Source organism: Rhinolophus hipposideros (genome assembly GCF_964194185.1).
Source record: "Rhinolophus hipposideros genome assembly, chromosome: 9".
In the NCBI taxonomy this organism is placed as follows: domain Eukaryota; kingdom Metazoa; phylum Chordata; class Mammalia; order Chiroptera; family Rhinolophidae; genus Rhinolophus; species Rhinolophus hipposideros.
This window is the reverse complement of record NC_138055.1, coordinates 37,333,517-37,349,025: the sequence shown is the minus strand read 5'-3', so window position 1 is coordinate 37,349,025 and position 15,509 is coordinate 37,333,517. Positions and strand designations below refer to the sequence as shown.

Here is a 15,509-nt window from a genome sequence, read left to right as displayed (position 1 = left end):
ATTTCCACAATTACAGCCTAACAGAGTGTTAAACTCAATTCTTAAAGGATTAGTATTTTGATCTGTGATTAAAATTTAATGAAGACTTTATAGCCAGTTTCTGCTGATTATATAAAAACATCTGATTTCATTATAACAAACTCTGTAAGCACTGTCAAAATTTTTTGTTTCGGATATCCATTTAAGAAAGTTTTCAAATAACTAAACATTAGAAATCAGTAATCAACTTGCCTTAAGTTTTTTTTGACATGGAGATGACTTTTATATGCTATTTAAAATGGAATTTAATTTGTATTAAATTCAATTGTCCAAACCAATCAAGACTTCTACAGAAAAATATTTCATGTTTGTTCTTTCCATAAACCATGCAATTATTAATCTTATTTATTATTTCCCAAATGCAAGTTAGCACAACTTCAACATACCACTGAAATTTAGGAGACAGTTAGAACAGACACATTTAAAGCCAAGGATACCACTTATGTTTTATCTTGCCTACTAAGTGACTGACTACAGATGCCAAGAATGCAATGCTGAGAAGGATTATCAGGATCAGCATGAACACATACCATGATCAATTACTTATGTCTCCCATGGGCACATATTTCACCACCCCTAGTACGTAAGTTGTCAGTCTGGCAGCCCTGAATTCAAATCCTGACCTCACCATTTACTAGCTGCATGACTTTAGACAAATTACTAGTTTTCTTGGCTGCAAAATGGGAATAATAATCCTTACATTTATCAGAGCTAAGTAACAATGAACATGAAAACTTAAATACAGCCTGGCATGCAATAATTACTTAATAAAAAACAGCTATTATTAGTACTACTATAGGAGTTTGAGCCTTTCAGAGCTCATTAGTGACTGCTTACTGAATAGGCAGGTCTCTGTGAAAGTTTTCTGCTGTAGTGAATGAGCTCTTACTCAGCAAGTCACTGGACGTATGGCTGCAGCCCACTGTGGCTGCATCTGCAAAGCACAGGCACTGATAGCTCAGGCAGGGCCCACGAATACAGTTCCACGAAGCAAGAAAGTTCCAATCACTGATATTCCTCAAACCAATACTCCAGGTCTGAGGTTTTGTCCATGCAATAGAGAAATGTGTTATTTGCTCAGAATGAGGTTTAGAAAAATAAAGGTTACAAAAATAGAACCATTTTATTCTTCCTGCGACCACTTACCTACCCTACCAAGTACAGGATAAGAACTGGTAATTACACTCTTCTGAGCATTTCAGGAGTCTTAATCTAGGCCTATTTAGCACTAGCCACATTGAAAGAAAATCTATCAACATGAAACCTACTTTAATGGAAAAGTATACATATAAAGGAAAAAAAACCTTTAAAAATTTAAAGTTACTGTATTTTGCCATGTATAAGGTGCACTTTTTTGACCAAATTTGTAAGGGGAAAATAAGGATGTACATTATACATGGGTAGTCCTAATTCCATACCTATATAGATGTTTTTAATTCTTTTACTTATGCTTATGAGTTAAAAATGTAACTCCAGAAATCAATAACATATGCAAAATAATACCCTGGAATACGATGATCGGTTCTGTTGAACTTCCGACGAACTTGCACCTATAAAGAGTTCTTGGCCTTCTACGATGGGTAAATATAGTAAATTTGCTACCAGTAGATAAAATTTCTTGTACCTTGTATCTGTTCTTGTGTTTTGTGATTATTTATTACATAACATTTCTTGTACCATAATGTGTTAAAAATAAGTGCCCAAATTCCTTTATAATACCAAAAACAAGCATGATATAAACAAATAACAATTTGAATTAACAAGCTGAAATGAAAGATTTTTTTCCCCTGAAAGTTTGGGCCAAAAACATGGGTGCATTATATATGGCAAAATACAGTAGTGAGAAAAAGTTAGTTATGATATATAACCAACCAGGAAGAATGAACAATATAGCTTGAAGGAAACTAGGTCCTTTTATTATAAAAAGTATTCAGCAGTGAAAAACAGTAACAAATCACATATTTTTTCAAATTCTAACTCTGTGATTATAATTTCTAATAAACAGGTTTGGCTGTTACTCCAGCTCCTATTACGGTACATGATTTTACTGAGCCCGAGTAAATCAGATTGGAAAGCAATAAACGTGGAAGGACACAGGATTTTAAGAGCCAGCAGACCTGCGTCCACTGCTTAGTTTGACTACGTAATCTTGAATTCCCTTAAACTCATGCAAGTTCATTTCTTCATCTGTAGAATACTGATAAGAATGTTTTTCTCATTAGTTTGCTTGTGACCATCAACCTAGATGCACCCATTTCATAGTTGCATGAGCCTAACGTGCTGTCCCACCAAGTGGCTCTCAACAGAGGCCGCTTTTTCCACGGGTTTATAATAAGAGACTGAGATTACTGGAAACGAGAAAAGCTAGGAGGGAAGTCCTGTGGACCCCATGCGAGGACAGCTCTGCCTTGTTTATTGGGCAGAGCTGCCAGGCTCCCTAGGACGAGCCCATGCCCACAAAGAGCCCTGTGGATAATGTGTTGCTGACTACATGGAAATCTCATCATTTTTAAAGGATTCAACTCACTCACATGATTTGTAGTAATATACATAATATATGAGTGCAGTTATGCTTAGCTGTCAAGAGTGACATACTGATGTGATGTCAGATGGGAAGATTACTTCTATTCCTCCATCTTCAGAAATACACGAAGTCATTTACGGCCCCTGAAAAAAGGCTAAATAACTATACTTCACACAACCAACACTCAGGTATTCACTGCCAGTTATAATGCTATTTGGGGAAGAAGAGATTTGGTTTTCTGACTCTTTAAATTTAAATGCCTGACAGCTTTTAAAAAAATCATTTATAATATTTATTAAGTACTTACCAGATGCCAGGAACTGTCCCTAGTGCTTTGAACGTGTCATTTTATTTAATTTTCATAATAATCTTAAGGGATACGTAACTACTATTATCTTTATTCTTAAAAGAAGAAACCATGGGCAAAAAGAAGTTCTAAAACGTGCCTAAAGTGACACACCTCCTTAGGGGAAAAGCCAAGATTTGAATCCAGGCAGTCTGACCCCAGAGCTCAAAAGTTCTACAATCTAATAAAATAAACAATTAAGGAGAATATACAGTACACTTGTTTCAAAAGCTTTAAAGACACTGGATTATAACTGAAGTTCATGGGTCAGTCTCCATTTATTAGTTAATTAATCACGTCATCACATTTACTTGACTCAGCTGTTTGTGGGATTGGAGGTGAAGAAGCAATGGCCTGGAAGAGTAACTACCAAAAATGATACCGCTTCTCAGGAAGAGGAAAGCTCTTCTGGGAAATCTCTGACTAATCTTTCCGGAAAACAGATTCTGAGGAAATTCGCCAGGGGCCTCCTGATCATGTAGTACACACTGGCTAACGTCAAAAGTCTATTTTCAATGGGGACTTCTTTCCATGCACACATGGCTGGATCAGTTCTTAAACAGAAATGGAGCTAACACAAACCAAGATGGCATCAGGCCTCATCCCAAAGAAACTGCAATAAAAACTTGGGTCATACGGCTACTAGATTCATTCATACGTGGCTGCAAAATATAAAGATGTAACTTACACAGTGAAATACCTCAAAATCTAAAAACTAGGATCATCGTTCAGTTACGGTTTGTTTCACTTATAATTAGTAATGGACTTCTTGCCATTTCAGTTTTCACTGGAACCACTTTAATATACAGAAAACTTGCTCACTTTTAAGTTCAGTGGGCTCGTCCTCAGTCTCATAATCATCAACTTCCCAATCACAGGAGAATCACTAACCATCTCCATTCTTTCTCTTCTGAGTGTCTCTGCTGCCTGCCTCGCTGGATACCTCCTCCTGATGGAAGCCCCTCAGAGCCATCTTTGTACGTCTCTCCCCACCACTCCTTCAGACGACTCATTTTGTACTCGGTCACATCTGCGCCATCTGTACACATCTGGTCCTAAACGTTCTTCATATGAGAATCTGTCAACTCAAATAGTATGATCAAGATGGTCCATGATTCTCTGCTATACCTTTATCATGATAGCTACCTCTGAGGGGATAATCACAAAACCGCATAACAATAATATCCTGGACACAAAGCCCTGAGAATTCTCTGGGTTCTGCGGATGTTGCTGTGAGTCTTCCTTTAGTTTCTGAGAACATACCATGAGGAAAAAGATGGATAATTCCTCAGAGGATCCCAGGAGATCGCAGATCTGCATTGGGTAGCACGAGAAACTCAATTCTGAGGACTGACAAAATAAGTGATAGCCTCCTATGACCTTTGGGTTCCAAAGAGGAAAAGACAATTTGGTACCAGGGCCCTTAAAACACTTAAAAATGACAAATGTACTGAGCTAGAGAGGGGCAGTTTCTAGTGTAGTCTTCATAAATAGGATTGTTCCTAACCAAACTCCTTTCTATCCCCCCCGTTCCTGCTCTACTTCCTTTTACGTATCCAAAAGTCCCTCGTAGTTGCTCTTTCGTTGCCCAAACACTCCAACCACTCATCCCCCTCTCTGTTCCATCACGAACAATAGAATTTTGCAGCCCAGAACACGTCTTTCTTCTTCACCAAGTTTTCTTCATGTTCGTCAGCGTCGCTGAAGTCGACCAGACATTAAGGAGGGAGGGGAATATCAGACCAACTAAAGGACATTAAATTAATCTCCAACTGGTAATATAAAGAGAGATAATTAGGGCAAGAGAACTTTCCTACTGTCCATTAAAAAAACTATAGTGCCAAAAAACCGAAACAAATGACAGTGCCTGTTTTCAGGGCAGGGGCATTAGGGCGTGACGAGGTGCCTAGGTTGCAAGGCGCAAGGAGGTACCAACCCCCAGTGCCAACCCTGTGCTTGCATGGCTGGGAGTGGAGTGAGGGCTGCCACACACTGTGCGTGCCTAGGTGCCTCACTGGCCTTACTCTAAAGGCCCTGGGCCATTCTGCTTACATGTCAAAATGGTTAAGATGGCCCCAGTGGACAAGAAAAAATTTTAGCTGCTTTCAAGTCACTGCCTGTGGAGAAGCAATTGGTTCTACTTTACCTTTTAATGTCCCATTAATTTCTATTTAGTTTCTGGCTAAAACCTAAGCCCTTGGCTGGTGCCTGACCAACTTGCCTAAATAAAAATGGTACAAACACTGGAGCACCAGTGAGAAAGTCTTCTGTCCCCAGGGCCTCAAGTCTATTGTGCTTCAGTCAGCTGTTTCAGGGCTCTGGCACATCAGATGCTGGGAAAACTAGTGATGCGATCACAGGAGTCCTAGGGCTACCCAGCACGCCAGCCCCTTCCACCAACTCCAGCACCATCGCTCTCCCAGAGATTTTTGTACTAGGTCAGAGAATAAACAAGTAGCTCTATTACCCAACTTAAACGACAACAAAAATAGCTTTATTCTGATCCCACTTCTCCTACTAGGTATCCTCCATTTCTTGTTCCCTTTTCATTTTCTCACCTCCCATCTCTATTGAGCTCATTCCTGTCAGATTCTTACCCCCATTATTCCATCAAAATGACCTTTCTAAAGATCAGTAATCACCTTCACGTGGCTAAATGTAAGAATCAATGTATGACTTCCTGTTCCTGATCCACTTTCTTCCAGGACTACGCTCACTTGGTTTTCCTCCCACCTCACTGGTGTTCCTTCTCAATATCCTATTCTCTGTGCTTTATTAATGTCTGAGTATCCCAAATCTCAATCATTGGTCCACTACCATTTTTCATTTATATTCACTCCCTGGTGATCTCATTCAATTTCATCAGAACTGAAACACCACATACTTGACAGTTCCCATATTTATATTTCTACCTCAGACCTCTCTGACTACGCCTCACGTTTAGATGCCTATTCTACACTGCCACTGGGTGTCCAGCATACATCTCAAACTCAACATATCTTAAAAGGAACTCTTGATCTTACCTCCTAATCTCTTGCACCCGCACTTTCATCTCAATTCAAAGCAACTAGAATTCACCCTTTCAGTGGCGTAGGCCCAAATGCCTAGTTATCCTTGATTCTTCTCTCTTACAACCCATATCCAATCTGTCAGGAAACCCTGTTGGCTCTACCTGTATCCCCCCTGCCATACTCTCACCTGAATTACTGTAACAGCCTCCTAATGAGTCTTTTGCTTATACCCTCATGCTTCCTCCTCCCCTAAATAGATTATTCTCAACAGAGAAGGCAGAAAGAAGAGAAATAAACGAGAAATACATCTATAACGCAGAGATGTGAACTTAAGTATATAAATCACAAGACATAATGAAGCAGCTGGATACTGACACCTATACCGTGAATGCAACAGTTCTAACACTAACAGGTACGCTGATAAGAATACTACAAGTGGAACACCTGTCTGTCTGTGATGGTTTTTTAAAGTTGGGGAACAACTCTCTGTCAAGTTCTGAACGTGCTTTTCTCTGAATTTACATAATAATCACATTTCTGGAAAATTAATGATATATTAAGACAATGCAAAAATGCTTCATTTTTACATGTAAAAAGTTACAGTCTGTGGTGGATTTTTACTAGGAAAGCACAGTACACCATTTTAATGCCACTGTGTGAGACTGTCTGGGGCCCTACCCAACGCCTGATACCTCTGTCACTCATTCATGAAATGCCACTAGCATCCCTTCAATCACTGACTGTGACAACCAAAAATGCCCTCACAAATTTCCCAAACACCCTGATGGTGGAACCATTCCTGTTTAGAAGCACAATTCTAGAAATCAACTCCAGGATCCTCCAGCAAATCTTGACTCTGTAGTTTGATTAAAGGAAGTGTGAACAACATACTGAAAAGCACCAAGTGCCATCCATCTTGAGTGTGGAATTACAACTTATTCAAGAACATCCTAGTATAGCCATTGGTTTTCAGCCCAGATAGTCCCGTTGTTTTAACATGCAGGTGAGCTTGGCTTTCTTGTGAGAGGGGGGTGGGGTTATGATAGCTGACAGTTACGCATTATACATAACTTGAAACCTGGGGAATGCTGCTACTTCGTAAATTCATTTTGCAATAGAAAAACAGATGGGGAAGTACCAGTGTATAGAAAAGAACACTGGACTGACTGGAAATCAAAAGATATGGGTTGTAATTCAGGTTCTGTGAATAAAGAAATATATTCAGCTACTCACCAGATTTTTATCTCCTTGGCTAGGTATTGGAACCACAAAGATGAATAGAAGAGTTTTTGCCCTAGAGACTATGTGTAGAGGGAGCAAATCAGTCTCCAACTCAGTCTTGGTTTCTTCAACCTCAAATCCATATCTTCAAAGTGCTTTCCAAATGAAAAATAAAATTAAGATTTTATGTATATGCTTGCAATATGCTGTGGTGCCATACTGGGAAAACATAAAATGAAGCAGGCAAGGTAGTTCTAAAGCTAAGATAAAGTCATCCCTATGACATTATTTTCTTTTTCACATAAGAATCTAAGTATTACTATATATCAAGTTAAACTATTTTGTTAATACTAAAACTCACTATTAATATTTCTACTTCTTGATAGAATAAAAAGATTGAGAGTATACATTCAAATGATCCTTGGGACCAAAATGGAATAGAAATGGTAGCTAATAACAGGCTATTTTCTAAAAGCATTATTTGCTATACCCTCCACCCCCTCCAAAAAAAGCAACTTTTAATCATTTCATCCCTCACACAGTTCCCATTCTGACAAAGCAAAACTTGCAAATAATTTGCACAGCAAAATTTTCTAGTGGGTAGAACAGTTCACAGGAGAAAATACAAAGTAAATGGAACATTGAATCAATTGGCTGGAAACAGTATAGCTTTTAATGTTACCTATAATATCTAATTTTTAAAGTGAGAACATTTTAAAGTAGCAATATCCTTTTGAAGCATGAGGATATGTTAATTTCTTGAGATGAGACAAAAATATCAAGAATAAAAAGCAGGAGTAATTTTCTCCTGACACAGATATCTGAAGTTACTCTAAATCATCAATACTTCTACTTGTCCTCCAACTATAACTTTGTCTACCTCTAAATAATTCTTATCCTTTCAATTACCATAAATCCTATAGCCCCTAAAAGAAAAGGCTGTTTCTATCCAACTACAATAAGAATCCTGTTTTTTAAGTCAGTCGTCTCCTTCCCATCCGCACTCATATTCACACCCAATGCACTCATTTATTTCCAAACATAATGCTCCTATGTGCCTTTCTAAGCTTTGCATATATTATGTCCCAGGCTGTTCTGGAAGGCCTTGTCCCCAGTCCCTAAAGACCTACTCACCTTTAAATGCTTGGCTTCAATGACATCCATAAGCAGCCCTCCTTAACCGCTACCCAGTTAAAGCACTTCACCATGTGCTCCTATGGCACCTTTTTCATGCCACTACTGCATCATTTATGACATGACTGTGATTATTTACTACCTGTCTAACTCCCGGGAGACTCTGTAAGCCTAAAGGCTGGGCAACACCAAGCCTGAATACAGATTTGCTGATGGAGAGAACAATTGCGGAAGGTAATGGTGAAAAGGCTTACATCCTTTTGCAAAAGATCCAAATCCTGAGGTCTATTACTTCCTCCAGTTTTGTTGTTTTAGAAGTTATTTATGAATCACAAGAAAAACACATTTGGTATGCACATTATCAATCATTCTATCAATTTTCAAGATTCAGCTAGATTTCTTTTCCCAAGGAAGAAAAACATCTCTGCAGCTGATGCACAAAACAAGTGCCTTTGATTCACGCAGTCTATTAAGTGCATATAAAAATTCATACTTCAAATATTTTTTTTAAATTTCCCCCTTTTTAGACTATGATTCATCTAGAAAACCAGGAAAGCACAAAAGAAAAACAGCATGCCACACAGAGTTTACAGGGAAAAGTGGGTATGGTTCAACACTACAATTCATACCTTTTAATGTCAAAATGTGCTTAATTCAAAGTATAGAGATCAACCCTTCACTGTAAACTGAGGAACCACATGTGCAGTTATGATTACCACCTACTATGTCTAAACGGACTGTAAAGATACATGAAGGAGGTGTGAGAAGTACGTAGGTAACACAGCAGAAACATCAATACACAAAATGTATCCAATAGCGCAGCTAAGGTAATCTACAGAGAACGAGAGGGGGATCAACAGGTGTCCAATCTCCAGGTATAGTAACACAGGGACACATCACTGTCGTTCCCAGGGATGCTGGGCCCCACACTTGCAGGAAGCACGGTACGGGACACACAGGTACACACCACAGCCTAGTGTGAATGGCAGCCCTGCCCAGTGACTCGTGATCCACCCCCTCGTTATTCACTACTGTGCACAGTCCATCTCAATAAATACATCTTTACAGGAAACACTTTTTTTTTTTAAGGCATATAAGGAGATCTTAGATGTTTGGTTGTTTTTTAAAAAACTGAATCTATTTTCAAATTTCTGAATATAAATATAATACGTTTGTTTTAGACATCTGGAATAATTTAAAATTAACAATTATTATTTTCCTGTAGTTCTTAGAGATAATCATCATGAACATTTTTGTATATGGCCTTCTCATTTATTTTCTATGTAAATATATTTTTAAAAGTGTAAGTGACAATATAAGGACATTATAAATTGTATCCTTAATTTTTTAGGTTACTACCATTTTTCCATTTCATTAAACAGTTTTAAAGAAAACCTAGATAAGTAGGTAGGTAAGTAGGTACGGTGGTAGACAGATTCCATTACTGGCTGCAGAGTCGTCTACCTTCTAGTTACCTTATATGAGCATTCTGATCTTATTTCTCCCACTGCCAACATTAGGAATTACATAGGTCTGCTTATGTTACCTTTTATGTTTAGGTCACATATGTGTGTCATGTACATGTTTTTGAATCTTTAATAATATACGAAGTATATTTCTTTGTTAAGTATTAAGATTGAACAAATCTGTAGGTCTAAATCTGTTTATATTCTTTTTTAAACTGTCTACTAAGAACGACAAACTAATTTTTAATTGGGTATTATTTTCTTACTGACTTGAAATAATTCTTTATATATGGGTAATAACTCTTTTTTATATATTAAAGAGAGAATACCTTTTGTGATTTGACATGTTAAATTTAATCGTTTTGTTTTTAATGTAATTACATATATAAATCAAATGTAACTTGCAAAGGTTAAAACGTAACTTGCTACGTACTACATTTTATCTTTCCCCCAAATCCATCAGCTATTCATGGACACTCCCTCCTAGTGTATTTACTACTATACTTTTACATTCATTATTTGTAATGGTATTTTATCAATACAACATTCTTCTGAGCTTTCTATTCTCTTCCAAGTATTTGTCTATTTTATCAACATCATACTATTTTTTAACTAATTTAACATTACCAATTCTCCTTCATTATTATTCTTTATATAAACAGTTTTTGGCTCTTATTTTTTCTATAAAAATAAAATTCAGAATCACTGATCTTTGAAAAATTATCACTGAGGTTTTGATTAAAACTATATTAAACTTACAAATAAATATAAAGAGATTGAAACTAATTGTCTTCATATCTAGAAACACTCAGTCTCTCCATCCTTGCAGTGAAGTTTAATAGTTTCCTACATGCCATTCATATTTCTTACAAAGTTTAATCTTCAGCATAGTTTTTCTTGCTACTATAAATGGACTCCTTTTTTCCTTATATTTTTGAACTGGTTATTATTACTATATAGATCATGTTACATTATTTATTGTGAAATCTTGCTATACTAAATTAGTTTCACTTGATTGTCTTGGGGATTTGTTAGTATCTACAAATATCCTTATCCTTTCCAATAGTTCTCTCAGTCCTTTTTCTTTTCTTAATATACTAGTTTGATATTTCAGAGCTATTTTAGACAATACTGACAATAGCTGGTTATGTTGCTAACTTTAATAATTCACCATTATTAGTGTTTTGGCTATTGACAGCTTGATTGCAATTTGTTTAAAAAATTATCCATCCTTCCCATAAAATATTAACAATAGACATCTCTATTCAATAGAGATCTCTAACAATAGATATCTAAACAGTGAGACAATGAGTGATTTTATTTTCCTTCATATTTTGCCAATAAATGGATTATTAAGGTTTTCCAAATCTACCTTTATACTTTTTAAAATTACATTTTGATATATGCTTTTTAAAAAACTCATCCCTTGGACTAAGATTCTCAAACATATGTGGGAAAGTATCAAAACATCTACAAAAATATTATCACTTTTTGATCTACAGATAACTAGTTACATCCCATAATTTCTAAATTTTATTAGCCACAAACTCTTCCAATTTATTTTCAAGTTTCCTAAAAAGAATGGACACACACATCCTTACCTTCTTATTTCTCTTAATGTTCCTTGCTTATACAGAACATTTTTTTAAGTTAAATTTATTGGGGTGACATTGGTTACCAAAATTATATAGAATTCAAGTGTACATTTCTATAACACATCATCTGTACATTGCGTTGTATGTTCAACCACCAGATGGAGAACATTTTTAACTGCAAATAATCTTGGTTAGCAATCAGTGTCTTGCAGAAGGCAACAGAGAAGCAAACCCTAAAAAAGGCTCTCTTTAGAAAAAACATTCTACTGCCCTTTGTAAAAGATAGCATATCTAAAAATAATGTCTGGATACAAATTTCTCAAAATAAACTTACTCTGCTAATAAAAATGATATCTCAACTTTTTATTAAAATACATTTGTTCTTAAGACTATGGTACAAGATGCCATAAAACAAGCAATTTGATATTAGGAAAGTCATTACATTCCCAGATAAGCATTTCATTAATCAATACTCTTGATTCAGGGCTCCAGATTCCAATACTCTTAAGACTTGCATTTAACAAATGTATGTGGCAATTTCTTCAAATCCTCATCAAATCCTGTTTCCTTCATTTTCATTAAGTAACCATTATATTGAACCTATTTTCCATGTGAAATAATGAGTTTGAGATATAATACATTATCAAAAGATGTCAACTTCAAATGTAAATAGCCAAATTTTCATTTTTACTCTACCAGGCAAGTTTCAGAGTGCTAAAAAATTGCAAACTGCTACCCATCCTCTAAAAAGAGAAATGAAATAATTAGGTCACAGTAGGTAGCTCTTTTGTTGGAGGAAAGGAAAGAAGATGATAAATGCAACCAAAATGTTTATTGTCACTGAAATTCTTCAGACCTGAATTCCAGGTACGAGTCCTGATGCAGGTTACTATGACAACTTAAATTACAGAAAATGTCCCTTCTACCAAGTTGTTTTCTCCACAAGATCATTTCAAACCTCCTAAAATTTGTGTACATGAATTACCTGTTACAACAAAAACATCTCTTTAGCAGTTTTATGCAGAAATGACCCATCTAAACCCTGAAAACCAAGGATAAGCATATAAAAAATAAATTTCTTTAAGTCCAAATGGGACAGAAAACCTGAGCTGAACACACACGCGTGTATACACACGTGCATGTACATGCATACACACACACACACACACACACACACACACACCTCTTAAAACACAAAACGCTGAGAGTGTTCTGAAACTACTCCACATTCCCAGAGGCACAGTATATTACTACCATATGCTTGGGCACAGAAACTATAGGAAATTACTTGCAAGGCAGTTTGAAAGAAGAGTATAGAGCTAAATCCTGTTTATCATTATTTTCCCCCTCACTAATGCTTTTTACAGGAAGGTACCAGAAAACAGGGGTGGGGAAGATTGCAATCCTGTTTCAAAAAGAAAGAGATGCAAATAAATAGTCTGTAACGTCTTATTTTGTTTTACTTAATCTGTCTTTTATTTAGAGAAAATACGGAATTTAAAGTTTGCTCTCACACTGTTGCAAATTTATAAACGTAACAAAGATGCCTTGTGATAAAGTGTGAGTTATTCTCTGTCATCATTCTCTAAAATAATGGCTTGAGAGAAATTGTATCATTATGGAGAAAACATGATTTAATAGAGATAATCTGATTGTAAGGCATTAAGATTTTTAAGTAGCCCCATGAGAAAAGCAATTAAGGCAATACTGAGAATTTAAAGCTGGTTTTGTTGCTCATCAAAGTTAACATGACTAAAATTAGATGTTTCTTTTGGAAAGGCTTAGAGAACTCACCTACCTTCTTCCTATGAGTAAACTGAGTTACTTCAGTAGCCAGCATAGGCAAAAACGTTTTATAAATTTCACATATAGCTATACCCTTCATTTATGTAAAACAAACAAAACATCATTAAAAAAGGAAACAAAGCAGTATGCTATGGGAGCCTCTTTGCACTTGAAGTCAAGAATCAAAGGCATCTAATTTTTAGCATATTGAGCATTTGAGAAGAAACAGCGAAAAATGAAAACTGTTCAGCAGCAAACTCCAAGCAACTCATACATCTCCTACCTGTATTAGTAGATAACTACTAGTTTTCCAAGAGAAATAAAATAATTAAATTGCTCAGATTCAAATGTACACAATCCCTCAACGTTAAACTTGAATGACAGTTCCTTTTTGATATAACTTAAACATAAATCCTGCTAAAAAGAAAATAATTCATGTATAAAAAAAAGAATTACAGAATAGCTTCATCAGTAACAGAAGCTAAAACTACAATTTAAGTGACTATCTAATCATGGAGTGAACTTTAGTCAGTTGAGCTACATTAATAATATTTTTCTTAATGCTTTTTTCCTTTAGACTGTATTACAACTATGCAGGGCATTACAAATAGCAGGGCCCAACCAGAATTTTTCAGTTCTCACATGTATATAACAAAATTGCCTTATTACAATCAAGCATTTACTCTCAACACTTGTGGCCTTGTTGTCAGTTTTTGCTAATCCACAAGCTATGCAGCAGAGTCCATACGAGAACTGAACCAGTGAGAATATGGATTTGTGCTTTTGGGAATCCATTCCTTCTACATAGTCTAGTAATTACTAGAAGGCTCTACGGTTATACTTTTTTATTTCAAGGGGAAATTAATTTATGTGAGACCTTTGAAATCCATCATCTAGGCAAAAATGCAAGCATATAATTTTTGCAAGTGAAGAACTAAGGAATTTATGAGACAGCACACTGGTTGGTGCCCTTACAGAGTTTATTCACCTGTAAAATGTGAACAGTTTATTCAAAAGTGATTTACTTACTACAAACAAGGTCAAATTATTTTCCTACCTGAGACAAATAAGTCGCTTTAATGTTCAAGAGACAATACACATCAAACATACAAAAAGCAAGTGGAAAATAATTTAATAGTATATTCTCACCTCAAGGAATATTGTGTCCCCCCTCCCTGTACTTAATGGAGTCAATTATTGACACTACTAAAGAGATGGAGGCTCAAACTATAAGATATATTTCAGACCTATCAAGACCTTCTAGCCTCTCACTGTTAGAAATACATAGTCTCTGCTTTAAGGGGATGCCCATTTAAAACATTAGAATAGTGCTCAGGAAGCACAAGAGTGGTGCTGCACCAATTTGTGAAATTTTGCTTCAGACTCCGAATTTGAAACCCAAAGCATGTTTCATGAAGCTAGCAGTGTCGACCCAAACTTGAACCGAGGCTTTACATTACAGTGGCAAAAAGATACCACCACTAACCACACTCCGACTTATCTAAATAAAGGGCTTACAAATGATGATTCTTAAGAGTTCACAACTGAAACACAATGTCTAAGTCTCCCAAACTTTGAAAAGTTGTTTGTTTGTTTGTGTGTGTGTGTGTGTGTGTTTATGTTTTTAAGTCACTGCAAGCAATATTCTTCTAGGAAGTATGTAAGAAGTGCAAATGCACAGACTCACCTTGCTGTGCTGGAGTCGCCAAGTGGGAGGAGTGGGAGGTAGTTCTGAGGAAGGGTAGAGCACCAGGCGGGTATTCTAGGAGGAGATACACAGGCACCTGAAAAGGTACACAGTGTTCTTATAGGCCTGGCTAATTTTTACCTTAAAAAATGCTACACCATCCCATTTTAACTTATAATTATTACAGAGCAAAATACACAAGCTTTCAGCTTCAAATAATTTTCCCAAGAATTTTTCTTCCCCTTTCCAACCCTCCCCTTTAGTTGAATTGCAGTACTTGTGGGGTGGGTTTGTTTGATTTGGTTTCAATTCATATTTTTGTGCCTTTGAAACAGGAATTTCAGTTGTTTCTTTAAAAAGGTCATTTGATTGACCCATGGTGTTCTAGGAAAGACTCTGTGACTTCTTTTCCCCTGACCAAACCTCCCTGCGATACCACAATCATTTCTTGAAAGCAGTTTAGCAGTTAGACATTTAGAAAACTGCCTAAAGCCAGGGCCTAAAAATGAAGTTGAAGGAGAGAGCTCAGGTTTTTCAGTCCTAAAAAATAAAAACAAAAACATGCCGCACTTTTCCTTGGTGAGTACAAATTACTACCACTGGCTACCCTGAGACAGAGGGTAACTTGGCTCCAGTTCTTTTGACCATTCTATTGCCTAATGCTGTGAGAATGTGAAATGCTGCCATGACAGTAGTATAAA

The 15,509-nt window shown here is 36.3% G+C and overlaps 1 protein-coding gene across 2 annotated transcripts in view; it reads right to left on the bottom strand.

The window, feature by feature from the left end:
* Window positions 1–15,509, bottom strand: part of RASSF8 (Ras association domain family member 8) — a 106,586-nt gene that overhangs the window by 57,817 nt on the left and 33,260 nt on the right. Inside the window, exon 2 of one of the 2 annotated variants that reach the window (XM_081060658.1) lies at window positions 14,809–14,905. The exons of the other annotated variant lie outside the window; for it this stretch is intronic. The gene's annotated coding sequence lies outside the window, so the exon portion shown is untranslated. The remainder of the gene's footprint in view (window positions 1–14,808; window positions 14,906–15,509) is intronic. 2 annotated transcript variants of the gene reach the window in all.